The sequence below is a fragment of the Ranitomeya imitator genome, chromosome 1 (assembly GCF_032444005.1).
Source record: "Ranitomeya imitator isolate aRanImi1 chromosome 1, aRanImi1.pri, whole genome shotgun sequence".
Taxonomy (NCBI): Eukaryota; Metazoa; Chordata; class Amphibia; order Anura; family Dendrobatidae; genus Ranitomeya; species Ranitomeya imitator.
The window spans coordinates 900,762,530-900,776,955 of record NC_091282.1 but is presented as its reverse complement, the minus strand read 5'-3'; the positions used below and the strand labels follow the sequence as shown (position 1 = coordinate 900,776,955).

Below are 14,426 nucleotides of genomic sequence, written 5' to 3'. Positions count from 1 at the left end.
TACTTGATATTGAAAACACGGAGATGTTTTTAAAATTTTCTTTCCATATTTTCATCATTTGCATATCATTAACATGTCTATCCATCCTGTGAGTTCCATAATTCCATGACTTCTCCTTCTTGCTGTTGCAATTTCAATGCTGATGAGTGCATTTAAGTCAACTCTTTCCTTGCTCATAATTTAATGCACCATATCAATGGCTACCAGGTCATATTTAACCTTTTGGCATGGTAGCTCTGAAGCTATATTCAGATTTGTGGTCAGCGTTGTGTGCCTAAGGTAGAGCTCACATAAAGATACACTGAACAATATGTATTGAGATGCTTGCGCTTAGGTGTAACATCAGACCAACTTTTTAAAATAATACAAGACTTAAAGGGGTTTCCCTAGATAACTGAATTAGTCCAAACTTGATGGGCCGGATTTTAGGTGCCAGTCACTATGGGGGGAGTTTATCATGATTGGAATTTTTTAACTCCATTTTACTTGCTTTGCTTTCTGCGCTGTCATTATTTTCACCAAATTTATCAGAATGTCATAAAATTTTAGTTAGTTTAATTAACTTTTTTTGTACTACTAGATGTACTGGCACTTTTTACACTACGTCCCTGCTGAAGTGATTTTGTAAAATTTTATGTGACGTTTATGTGACAAAAGATGCAATTAATAAATGTTGCTAAAACTATGAAATGCTAGGAACTCCCCTTTTTGATGAGCTCAGGGTGGTTTCACATTTGCGTTTTTTTTTTGCGTTTTTGCGGTAAAAAACGCAAAAAAGCATGCGTTTTTTTCCCTATATTTAACATTAAAAATGCATGCTTTTTTTGTATGCCTTTTGACGCGTTTTTGCAATGCATGTGTTTTTTTCCTGCATGCGTTGTGTTGCAGAAATGCAACATGTAGTATTTTTAGCGACATTTTTTTGCCGCAAAAAACTGCATGCGTTTTTTTGCGGCAAAAAAATGCATTGCTGTCTATGTAAACACATGCGTTTTTAAGCACATGCGTTTGCATGCGTTAAAAACGCATGTGTTTAAAAAAAAACACACTGATAAACCACCCCACACCATAAAATTGATAAAGGGATCCTACCCCTAACCCTAACACTACCCCTAACCCTACCCCTACCCCTACCCCTAACCCTACCCCTAACCCTACCCCTAACCCTACCCCTAACCCTACCCCTACCCCTAACCCTAACCCTAACCCTACCCCTAACCCTAACCCTAATCCCTTTAAGGGTAGGGTTAGGGTTAGGGTTAGGGGTAGGGTTAGGGTTAGGGGTAGGGGTAGGGTTAGGATCCCTTTAGGGTTAGGGTTAGGGTTAGGGGTAGGGTTAGGGTTAGGGGTAGGGTTAGGATCCCTACCCCTAACCCTACCCCTAACCCTAACCCTAGCTCTTTCTGTTTATAGTGGGTTTTTTACTTTATTTTGATGATTGGCAGCTGTCACACATTTATCTGCATGCGTTTAAAAAATGCAAACGCATGAAAAAACACATGTAAATGCGTCAAAATGCCGCATTTTTTTCACCACATCCAAAAACGCATGCGTCAAAAAACGCAGCATTTGCACGCGTTTACATGCGTTTTTTCACCATGCGTTTTTTTTAAAAAAACGCATTCGTTTTGAAACGCAAGTGTGAAACCAGCCTCAAAATAAAAATTATGAACTTGGTGCAAAATGCTTTAAAAATGGAGCACAACTTTTATAAAGGTTTTTAAATGCTAAAAAATAACATAAAATGTGCCAAAATTCGCACACAAAACATATGAATTCCCCCTATCTGCCTATAGGCTCCTGAGATGGAACACCAGTCTGCAAGGTTGCAATAGTATTGCTTATCCTGGGCTTTTTGGTTCATGAATAACGTACGTAATAAAGATAACGCCACGACTAGAACTTGAGTGACTTGTCAGAAGATCTCTTCATAAAGCTTTCCTGAATTATTCTTACAATAGGTTTGTCCCTCTGTATGAAAGAGACAACAGGAATGTAACAGCATAATAATTTTAATTTCTTCTCCATTTGGGATTTCTAGAAAACTGTAAAGTTTAATATTTTTAACCCCTTTCCGACGTTGGGGGTAATAATATGCCCATGTCGGACTGCCCCTGTTTTCTGGGCACATGACAGCTAATCTATACAGCTATGGGTGGAATCGCGATCCACGAGCGGCTATTAACTAGTTAAATGCCGCTGTCAATCTCTGACAATGGCATTTAACTCGCGCTTACAGGAAGCGCGTCGCTATTCCCGCCCATTGGTGACCCAGTCACATGATCATGGGTCACCGATGGGTCGGCATGACAACCAGAGGACTGATGCAGACCTCTATGGTTGTCATTGCCAGATTGCTATGAGCGCTGCCCCATGGCCAACGCTAATAGCAGTGAGCGTTTCTGCTACACACACGTGATCTGATCATCGCCTGTGTACAGCAGAAGAGATCAAAGTACTGCAGCTTCTAGTCTCCCATGGAGATTATTGAAGCATGCAAAAAGTAAAAAAAAGTTTTTAAAAATATTTAAAAAATAAAAAAATATAAAATTCTAAATAATACAATAAAAAAATCTAATATACACATATTTGATATAACCACATTCAGAATCACCCGATCTATCAATATAATAAAAGAATTAACCCGATCGCTAAATGGCGTAATGAGAAAAAAATTCAAATCTCCAGAATTATGGTTTACAGGTCGCCGCTACATTGCAATAAAATACAATAACAGGAGATCAGAAGATTGTATCTACACCAACATGGTATATATAAAAACATCAGCTCGACGCGCAAAAAATAAGCCCTTTCCCAGCCACAGATCATGAAAAATTGAGACGCTACAGGTCTCAGAAAATTAAGCCGATTAAAAAAAAAAAAAATTGAAATTTTTTACTACTTAATAATATAGAACCTATACATGTTTGGTGTCTATGAACTCATAATTACCTGGAGAATCATTTTAGCATTTAGTGAACATGTTAAAAAAGTGGAATTGCACTTTTTTTTTGCAATTTCACCTCAAATTTTTTTCTAGTTTTCCAGTACTCGATATGTTAAAACCAATGGAGCTGTTCAAAAGCACGCCTTGCACAACAAGCTCTCACATGGCCATATTGATGAAAAAATAAAAATGTTATGGCTTTGGAAAGAAGGGGAGCAAAAAAAACAGATATTCAAAAACTGTATACCACTGGTCGTTAAGGGGCTAAAGAACAGCAGCACAACTCAGAGGTCATTTAAAGAATTTTGAAGGGTTACGTTTGTAGATACCATGAGGAGTTAACAATCTGTTAAGGTACCTTCACACTAAACGATATCGCTAGCGATCCGTGACGTTGCAGCGTCCTGGCTAGCGATATCGTTCAGTTTGACACGCAGCAGCGATCTGGATCCTGCTGTGATGTCATTGGTCGGGGCTAGAGGGCCAGAACTTTATTTGGTCGCTGGCTCTCCCGCTGACATCGCTGAATCGGCGTGTGTGACACCGATTCAGCGATGTCTTCACTGGTAACCAGGGTAAACATCGGGTTACTAAGCGCAGGGCCGCGCTTAGTAACCCGATGTTTACCCTGTTTACCAGCGTAAACGTAAAAAAAACAAACACTACATACTTACCTACCGCTGTCTGTCCCTCGGTGCTGTGCTTCTCTGCTCTGGCTGTAAGCACAGCAGCCGGAAAGCAGAGCGGTGACGTCACCGCTGTGCTTTCCGGCTGCCCGGCGCTCACAGCCAGAGCAGAGAAGCACAGCGCCGGGGACAGACAGCGGTAGGTAAGTATGTAGTGTTTGTTTTTTTTACGTTTACGCTGGTAACCAGGGTAAACATCGGGTTACTAAGCGCGGCCCTGTGCTTAGTAACCCGATGTTTACCCTGGTTACCGGCATCGTTGGTCGCTGGAGAGCTGTCTGTGTGACAGCTCTCCAGCGACCAAACAGCGACGCTGCAGCGATCCGGATCGTTGTCTGGATCGCTGCAGCGTCGTTTAGTGTGAAGGTACCTTTACAGAAGAGGTTGCATAAGACCCCAGAAGCAGAGCAACAAGAATGGACAGTATACAGAAGACGTTATGTGGGAGTCTAATAATGACTTTTGCATATTCTGACAGAGCAGTGCATAGTTTATAAGGGTTCTGCCCACATGCCAGCTTCTGCTCTCTGCAAACAAAAACTTTTCATTACTTATCAATTCATTCTTTGCATTCTTGGAATATCAAATTCCTGCCTGGAACATGAAAGGCAAATATACTGGTTTTTGTCTTCATACATGTTCTTATATTAAGGAAAAAAAGGCCAAAAGTGATAGAACAGGACAGTTATGCTTACTTTCCAGGAATTCAATTCAGATTCAAGGGAACCTGTCAAGTCAAAAAATGCTATTAACCAGCAGATATAGGGTTAATCTGCAGGTAAATAGCGCTGGAAAGATGCCCGTCTTACTGAAAGTGCGACTATCTGAAGAAAATGAACTGCACTCCTCCTGGGAGCCACTTGCTTTGAGTCATACAGGCAGGGCAGGGACAAGGTATTTTGGTGCCCTAGACAGCTGAAGCTGACGGCGCCCTCTCACCTCGATAAACCCTCAGCACCAAGTAAAGGAATGCGTCAGAGACTAAGGTAAAGGGACCCCTAAGGCTACGTTCACACTAGCGTTGTACGCCGCTGCGTCGGCGACGCGACGCACAACGCACCGAAAAACGCGTGCAAACGCACGCAAAAACGCTGCGTTTTTCGACGCGTGCGTCGTTTTTTGACGAAAATCGGACTCAAGAAAAATGCAACTTGTAGCGTTTTCTTGGTCCGACGCTAGCGTCAAAAAAGACGCACGTGTCGGAAAACGCAACAAGCAAAAACGTATGCGTCCCCCATGTTAAACATAGGGGCGCATGACGCGTGCGTCGCCGCTGCATCGCCCGACGCTAGCGCGACGCACACTAGCCGAACGCTAGTGTGAACGTAGCCTAACGTATCCCATCGTTATCACCAAAAAATACCAGCAACATTTTAAAAAAGTTATATACTTTAAGGTTGAGGCTCAACAGTGAGTGGGGCTGTTTGGTTTCAGTTAAAGTGTCCATCATTTGGCAGATGCCCCAATGGAAAATAAACAAATAAAGGGATACGTATTGTTGCTTAAAGAATCTCTCCTCCTCCTCCCATCAAAATTTTTATCCTCTTAATATATTGCAATCATCATATTATAAATCTTATCAAAAAGATGGAGGGCACCACCACTAATGTATCAATAGGAGCATGTCCCGAATCTACCTCAACATGAAAACCCATAAACCAAAACACATAGAAAAAGACATGTTGTAATGGAGATCAACGGGACAATAATAAATGATCAAATATAAATTTTATTAGAGAAGGATAAGCAAGCAAAAACATTAAAAACAATTAAAAGACAAGAAAATACCCACAATGACCAAAGGGGAAAAAAACATACCCAACAGACTAAGATGTATTTTGGCACCTGAGAAGAAAAAAAGGTTGGAAAAAAAAAACCCTCAAAAAGCAATGAGTCAAATAGCAAATCATTCAAAGTTATTATAATAAAGGAGGATCACCACCATGACATATTCCTTCAAGACATAATAAGACAATCACCGACAAAGGAGCAAAAGAATTATCCAGCAGAAATAGATATAGGGTCGTATTCCCCCGAATTACCTAATTCCCAGCAAGCTGCATAGAGGATCATAGTAAAGCACCAATACTTTATCAGGGTTATCATAACCAAAGCATACATAGAGAAAGAAGCTTCATACTCATGTGTATCAGTCAGGTATGAGGACCCCCAAGTATAATGGAGGTATCTCAAATCAAACAGTCCAGTCGGTCCTGTCAGTCAAGGTGCCAAGAGTCCGTGTGGCTATGCAGCCCAACGCGTATCGCCACACAAGGTGGCTTCGTCAGGGGCAAGTGTTGATACCTCCATTATACTTGGGGGTCCTAATACCTGGGTCTTATTCAGGGGGAATAAGACCCTATATCAATTTCTGCTGGATAATTCTTTTGCTTCCTTGTCGGTGATTGTCTTATTATGTCTTGAAGGAATATGTCATGGTGGTGACCCTCCTTTAAATGATTTGCTATTTGACTCATTGCTTTTTGAGAGTTTTTTTCCAACCTTTTTTCCTTCTCAGGTGCCAAAATACATCTTAGTCTGTGGGGTATGTTTTTTTTCCCTTTCGTCATTGTGGGTATTTTCTTGTCTTTTAATTGTTTTTAATGTTTTTGCTTGCTTATCCTTCTCTAATAAAATTTATATTTGAAAATGTATTACTGTCCTGTTGATCTCCATTACAACATGTCTTTTTCTATGTGTTTTGGTTCATCATATTATAAATCAACTCAATCAGATAGGGGGTCACCCCAGCTGACAAGCAGCGAATACAAACAAAACCAAAATAAAACAAATGTATTTTTATTAATTTAGCAAGATTTAATAACAGTTAAAACAGACAAGGCAAAAAAACCTCCAATTGAGGAGGGGAAACACCGTAAACAATTGCTGGAAAATGTAAGTGATGGTAGGGAGGAAAAGGGAAATGAAAGGATAGGGGTCTTAAAGTTTGTTATTTAAATGCAAGTAAAATCCTTTATGTGAAATAAAAGTAGAATTTTTCTGAAGATGCTCGTAGTGATCTCTTTGATGTCACCGCAGTTCATCACCATGGGTCACAGTGATCTGTCACCACTCATCACTGAAGCTGCGCTCTGAGCACCTCATTATCTCCAGGTTTTAGCCTGGATAGTCACATCATGGAATTGTCCAGTTTGTAAACCAGATATTGCAGAGATGGATTACGGTGTTGCACAGCTTGGATTATCTTCAATTAGAAAGGTGATGGATATGGTTGTTTATTAGTTTAGCTTTTTTTTACAGGCGACAAGGCCTTCAATGGGTTAGTTGTAAATGGGAGTATAACTTTTCTTTTTGTGTTTTTAAACAAATATGTAAAACAGGGTGATTTGTTTTATTTCAAATAAAGGATTTTATTCTTGCTGTGCGTTTATTTCATTACTTACTATGGGTTTAGTAATGGGGTGTCTAATAGACGCTTCTCCATTACTAACCCCTGGGCTTGATGTCACCTGACAATACAAAGGTGATATCAATCCTAACCCTATTGTCCCACTTGCCACCACCACAGGGAAAGTAGGAAGATCTAGGCTAAGCACCATCTTATGCATGTGCCATTTCTAGGGCTGCTGAGGCTGATGTTGGTAACCTGGGGGCAATATCTTTGGCCCCTTCCCAGGCTATTAATATCAACCCACAGCTGTCTGTTTAGCCTTTGCTGGTTTGAATTTATAGGGGGACCCTATGTCATTTTTTGGGGGGTCCCCCACAAATTCATTAGAGCTGGAGCCTGGGATCAGCGCAAACTATGCTGCTTTTCCCAGGCACTGGTACGTGACACTCAGACAGCACACGGATGCCACACAGATGTGAAACATGGACACACGGACAGCAAACAGACGCAAAGATTTCACATACAAACGGATAGCACATGGACCAGAGATCTCACCAGTACTGTTTTTTCCTTCACAGGAATCACCAGGACGTGTGAAGGAGGCCTTAGACAGATAACGGTGATAAAAAGCCCTTTTCTGATGTTTAGGTTTCTCTGGGTCATGTTGGATACAGTAGTTGGTAATACTATGCTGTTCATGCCAATCAACAATAGTAGCTTACATTACAGGTCAATGCAGATGTGAAGTCCAATTTACAGTCAGATTGGCAATCAGGCGCTTTAGCATTTGCCATAGTCATGCAGAATTAACCTTGAATAACAAATTGTTCAGAAAACCACCAACTTCTATGCCAGCTTCCATAAAGGATGAGAGAGGGGATTTTGCGTTCAGTAAACATATACGTTTCAAGGATATTATTTGCAGGGGCATCCTGTGTTACTAAATATCTACCCTAGGTTAGTATTGTACAAGCAGCAAAATTGATATTCATATTTGGTAATAAAATAAATCCCCAAAATATTTCTTATTCAAACCATATTTTTCCCCCAAAATTGTGAAAGTGAAGGAATTTTAATATATTCTGTTTCTGGAGGTATATAACCATATCGTCCAGTATTTTTCCGCAGTTCAAACAGCAACGTGTTAGATGCAGACAAAGCCTCAGGGGCGCAAAATATATAATTATAGTTTATGCTACCTGCATGTTCTATAAATGTATGCTTTAAATAACAGGTACATAAAAAGAGAAATGTCATTTACATTGCAGGAGGCCTATTATAGACTTTCATACATGACATGATTTGTGTTGGCCTGCAATAATACTGTAAATCTTTCACTAAAAAGCAGAAGTGGAACTAAAGAAACTCTTACATTCTTTATCTAGTTTTGCAATAAGTTATTTTCTTTGCTTCAATGCATCTAAACTAAAAAAAAGGAAGCAACTCAAACATTACTTCAATGATCTTTGCAAAGATCTGAAAAATTAACTTGGAGCATCATATTTTTGTTCTGGCGCTCCACATCTGTCACTACTCTTTACATAGCCATAAAGCTAAAGAAAGCCTATAATAAACCTAAATGTTATTTGGCCTTGTGGTTAACAATATAATGCTTGCATACAGCATAGCTGCTTGGCCATAGTAACACATGACATGAAGCTCCTGGTGCAGATTTTGTGCTGATGTTAACACCAGAGAAGGTTTGGAGGTCTGCAGGTGTGGAATCACTGGAGCATTGGTGACTGTTATATACTCTATGCCTCAGTACTCGGCAGCCCTTCTCTGTAACTTTACATGGTCTGCCAATACATGGCCATCATGCTGTGGTCTCTACACACTTCCACTTTTCAATAATACCACCCACCGTTAATATGGAATATTTCGGAGAGAAGAAATGTCATGAACTGTATTGTTGCTGCCGATGCTGACAAACTCACGGTCACATTCCGACTAGATGGGCGCGCCTTTGCTGCAGGCAAGTGTATTGATCAAGGCCAGAATCAGTCTAGTTTGAATTTGCCTGGATGAATGCATATCACATATTTGCAGTCCTATGACTGCCGCTCCCGTCTCTGGCACAGTGCACAGTGGTGATTCACAAGTCTGCAGTCATTTCGAGTGACTGCAGACTTGTAGTTTAAGACTGGACAACCACTTTAATTATGTTGTTATTTAACTTTTGTTACATTTTGCTAAATAATACCACTGAAAATGTCATTAAGAACTGATACATTTTGGCCAGAACATGTGACAGAGGGATTTAAAGACTACTACAGTAAACAATCATGTTTCTGATTTCGCTTGGCACTACCTATTGGAGTGTCCCTTTACACTTCGACATTGGACATTGAACATTTCTAACACCACTATAATGAACTAATAAATTAAATGGCTACTTGTCTTCAATAATCAGTTAAGATGTTGCTAAGAATATACACATTTTACTCTGCAACTAATTCTTCCTTCATAAGCATGCTCACACTGATATAATATTCACTATGACACATCATGATTAATGTATAAAACCATATGGAAATCATTTACTTGTACAGCATTTGGCAAGCATCCCTCCACTTAATTAATTTCTTACTTTTCATAGACTCAATGAAGATGTTAGACAGTCAGAAACTATAATAGACAGTACAGTACATCTGTCTTAACACCCATAATTAATTGAAGCTCATTTACCAAGACAATGTATGGGTGGCTGTTAAAGAGCAAGATATAAGAATCCTTTAAAGCAGGGCTTCTTAAACTTTTTCTACTTGGGTCTCAACAAACTAAAGCTACATTCTCAAATCTATGTAAATTTGTGAAAAACGGACCGATTTTTCCTCCAGTGGCATTCAGGTTGCATCTTTTTTTTTCTTGTACATTATGGTTTTTTTTCCTAAAGAGATGTGTTTGTTTCCAAAACTATAAAAAGGGCAGGTTCTTTTCATTTAAACGGAACCTGTCACCCCCAAAATCGAAGGTGAGCCAAGCCCACCAGCATCAGTGGCTTATCTACAGCATTCTGGAATGCTGTAGATAAGCCCACGATATAACCTGAAAGATGAGAAAAAGAGGTTAGATTATACTCACCCAGGGGCGGTCCCGCTGCGGTCTGGTCCGATGGGTGTCCCGGTCCAGTCCAGCGCCTCCCATCTTCTTATGATGACGTCCTCTTCTTGTCTTCATGCTGCGACTCCGGAGCAGGCGTACTTTGTCTGCCCTGTTGAGGGCAGAGCAAAGTACTGCAGTGCGCAGGCGCCGGGAAAGGTCAGAGAGGCCCAGCGCCTGCACACTGCAGTACTTTGCTGTGCCCTCAACAGGGCAAAGTATGCCTGCAATGTAGCCGCAGCGTGAAGTCAAGAAGAAGATGTCATTGTAAGAAGATGGGAGGCCCCAGACCGGACCGCGACGCCCATCGGATCGGACCGCCCCTGGGTGACTATAATCTAACCTCTTTCTTACCTTTCAGGTTACATTGGGGGCTTATCTACAGCATTACAGAATGCTGTAGATAAGCCCCTGATGCCGGTGGGCTTAGCTCACCTTCGATTTTGGGGGGTGACAGGTTCCCTTTAACCCCTTCACCCCAAAGCCTGTTTTCACCTAAGTGACAGGGCCAATTTTTACAATTCTGACCACTGTCATTTTATGAGGTCATAACTCTGAAACGCTTCAACAGATCTTGGTGATTCTGACACTGTTTTCTCGTGACATATTGTACTTCATGGTAGTGGTAAAACTTCTTCGATATGACTTGCATTTATTTGTGAAAAAAACAAAAATTTGTCGGAAATTATGAAAATTTAGCAATTTTCAAACTCTTAGTTTTTATGCCCTTAAATTAGAGAGTTATATCACATAATATAGTTAATAAACAACATTTCCCACATGTCTGATTTACATCAGCACAATTTTGGAAACATAATTTTTTTTTGTTAGGGAGTTATAAGGGTTAAAAGTTGACCAGCGATTTCTCATTTTTGCAACAAAATTTGCAAAACCATTTTTTTTACGGACCACCTCACACTTGAAGTGACTTTGAGGGGTCTATATGACAGAAAATGCCCCAAAGTGACACCATTCTAAAAACTGCACCCCTCAAGGTACTCAAAACCACATTCAAAAAGTTTATTAACCCTTCAGGTGCTTCACAGGAATTTTTTGAATGTTTAAAAAAATGTAACATTTAACTTTTTTTCACAAAATTTTTACTTCAGATGCAATTTGTTTCATTTTACCAAGGGTAATAAGAGAAAATGGACCCCAAAAGTTGTTGTACAATTTGTCCTGAGTACGCCGATACCCCATATGTGGGGGTAAACCACTGTTTGGGCACATGGCAGAGCTCGGAAGGGAAGGAGCGCCATTTGACTTTTCAATGCAAGATTTGCTGGAATTGAGATCGGAGCCCATGTCACGATTGGAGAGCCCCTGACGTGCCTAAACAGTGGAAACCCCCACAAGTGACACCATTTTGGAAAGTAGACCCTCTACGGAACTAATCTAGATGTGTGGTGAGCACTTTGAACCTCCAATTGCTTCACAGAAGTTTATTATGTAGAGCCGTAAAAAAAATTTCATATTAATTTTCACAAAAAATGATCTTTTTGCCCCAAATTTTTTATTTTCCCAAGGGTAACAGGATAATCTGGACACCAAAAGTTGTTGTGCAATTTGTCCTGAGTACGCTGATACTTCATATATGGGGATAAACCACTGTTTGGGCACATGGCAGAGCTCGGAAGGGAAGGAGTGCCATTTGACTTTTCAATGCAAAATTGGCTGGAATTGAGATCGGACGCCATGTCGCATTTGGAGAGCCCCTGACGTGCCTTAACAGTGGAAACCCCCCACAAGTGACCCCATTTTGGAAAGAAGACCCCCTAAGGAACTTATCTAGATGTGTGGTGAGCACTGTTAACCCCCAATTGTTTCACTAAAGTTTAGAATGTAGCATTGTGAAAATTAAAAAATCATTTTTTCTTTCCACAAAATGATGTTTTAGCCCGCAATTTTTTTTTCCCAAGGGTAACAGGAGAAATTGGACCACCAATGTTATTGTCCAATTTGTCCTGAGTACGCTGATACCCCATATGTGGGGGGGAACCACCGTTTGAGTGCATGGCAGAGCTCGGAAGGGAAGCAGCACCGTTTGAAATGCAGACTTAGATGGAATGGTCTGCAGGTGTCATGTTGCATTTGCAGAGCCCCTGATGTACCTAAACAGTAGAAACCCACCACAAGTGACCCCATATTGGAAACTAGACCCCCCAAGGAACTTATCTAGATGTGTTGTGAGAGCTTTGAACCAACAAGTGTTTCACTACAGTTTATAACGCAGAGCTGTGAAAATAAAAAATATTTTTTTTCCACGAAAATGATATTTTAGCCCCCACTTTTTTATTTTCCCGATGGTAACAGGACAAATTAGACCCCAAAAGTTGTTGTCCAACTTGTCCTGAGAACGCTGATACCCCATATGTTGGGGGGAACCACTGTTTGGGTGCACGGCAGAGCTCGGAAGGGAAGGAGCGCCATTTGAAATGCAGACTTAGATGGATTGGTCTGCAGGCGTCATGTTGCATTTGCAGAGCCCCTGATGTACCTAAACAGTAGAAACCCCCCCACAAGTGACCCCATATTGGAAACTAGAACCCCCAAGGAACTTATCTAGATGTGTTGTAAGAACTTTGAACCAACAAGTGTTTCACTACAGTTTATAACGCAGAGCCGTGAAAATAAAAAATATTTGTTTTTCAACAAAAATGATATTTTATCCCCTATGTTTTTATTTTCCCAAGGCTAACAGGACAAATTGGACCCCAAAAGTTGTTGTCCAACTTGTCCTGAGAAAGCTGATACCCCATATGTTGGGGGGAACCACTGTTTGGGCGCACAGGAGAACTCGGAAGGGAAGGAGCACTGTTTTACTTTTTCAAAGCAGAATTGGCTGGAATTGAGATCGGACGCCATGTCGCGTTTGGAGAGCCCCTGATGTGCCTAAAAAGTGGAAACCCCCAATTCTAACTGAAACCCTAACCCCAACCCTAACCCTAGCCCCAACCCCAACCCTAACCCTAACCCTAGCCCTAACCCTAACCCTAATGGGAAAATGGAAATAAATACATTTTTTACATTTTATTATTTTTCCCTAACTAAGGGGGTGATGAAGGGGGGTTTGATTTACTTTTATAGCGTTTTTTTGTGTGGATTTTTAGGGTTGGCAGCTGTCACACACTAAAAGACGCTTTTTATTGCAAAAAATAGTTTTTGCATCACCACATTTTGAGAGCTATAATTTATCCATATTTTGGCCCACAGAGTCATGTGAGATCTTGTTTTTTGCGGGACGAGTTGACGTTTTTATTGGTAACATTTTCAGGCAGATGAAATTTTTTGATCGCTTTTTATTCCGATTTTTGGGAGGCGGAATGAACAAAAACCAGCAATTCCTGAAATTCTTTTAGGGGGGGCGTTTATACCGTTCCACATGTGGTAAAATGGATAAAGCAGTTTTATTCTTCTGGTCAGTACGATTACAGCGATACCTCATTTATGTAATTTTTTTATGTTTTGGCGCTTTTACACAATAAAAACTATTTTATATAAAAAAATAATTGTTTTTGCATTGCTTTATTCTGAGAGCTATAACTTTTTATTTTTCTGCTAATGATGCTGTATGGCGGCTTTTTTTTGCGGGACAAGATGACGTTTTCAGCGATACCATGGTTATTTATATCCGTCATTTTGATCACGTGTTAGTCCACTTTTTGTTCGCCTGTATGATAATAAAGCAATGTTTTTTGCCTTTTTTTTTTTGCGGTATTCACTGAAGGGGTTAACTAGTGGGATAGTTTTATAGAGCGGGTCGTTACGGACGCGGCAATGCAAAATATGTGTACTTTTATTGTTTTTTTAAATTTACATAAATAAATGGATTTACTGGGAAATGTTTTTTTTTTTATTTGGGGATTTTTTATTTTTTTTATACATTCTATTTTTTTTTTTTTTTACTTTCTACCATTGTCCCAGGGTGGGACATCACTGTATTAGATCAGATCGTTGATCTGACAGTGTGCATAGCACTCTGTCAGATCAACGATCTGACAGGCAGTTTAGCTGGCTTTCCGGCGCCTGCTCTCAGCAACTCTCAGCAGGCGCCGGCTAGCCAGGTCATTTCATGACCCGGAAGGAGTCCGGCGGCCATCTTGGATCCGGGGACGCCTTCCGGGTCACCGGAGCAACGCAATCTCATTGCGTTGCTCCGGTGGGAGAGCGCAGGGAGCCCCCGTCCCTGCGCGATCCCCCTCTATGCCGCTGTCACTACTGACAGCGGCATCAGAGGGGTTAAATGCCCGCAATCGGCGATAGCGCCGATCGTGGGCATTGCTGCGGGGTGTCAGCTGTCATATACAGCTGACACCCGCACCCGATCACCGCGGCGCTC

The 14,426-nt window shown here is 40.8% G+C and overlaps 1 protein-coding gene across 2 annotated transcripts in view; it reads right to left on the bottom strand.

Moving 5' to 3' along the window:
* The window catches only part of ARHGAP24 (Rho GTPase activating protein 24), an 896,906-nt gene that overhangs the window by 573,067 nt on the left and 309,413 nt on the right, over positions 1–14,426 (bottom strand). The gene's annotated exons all lie outside the window — the stretch shown is intronic.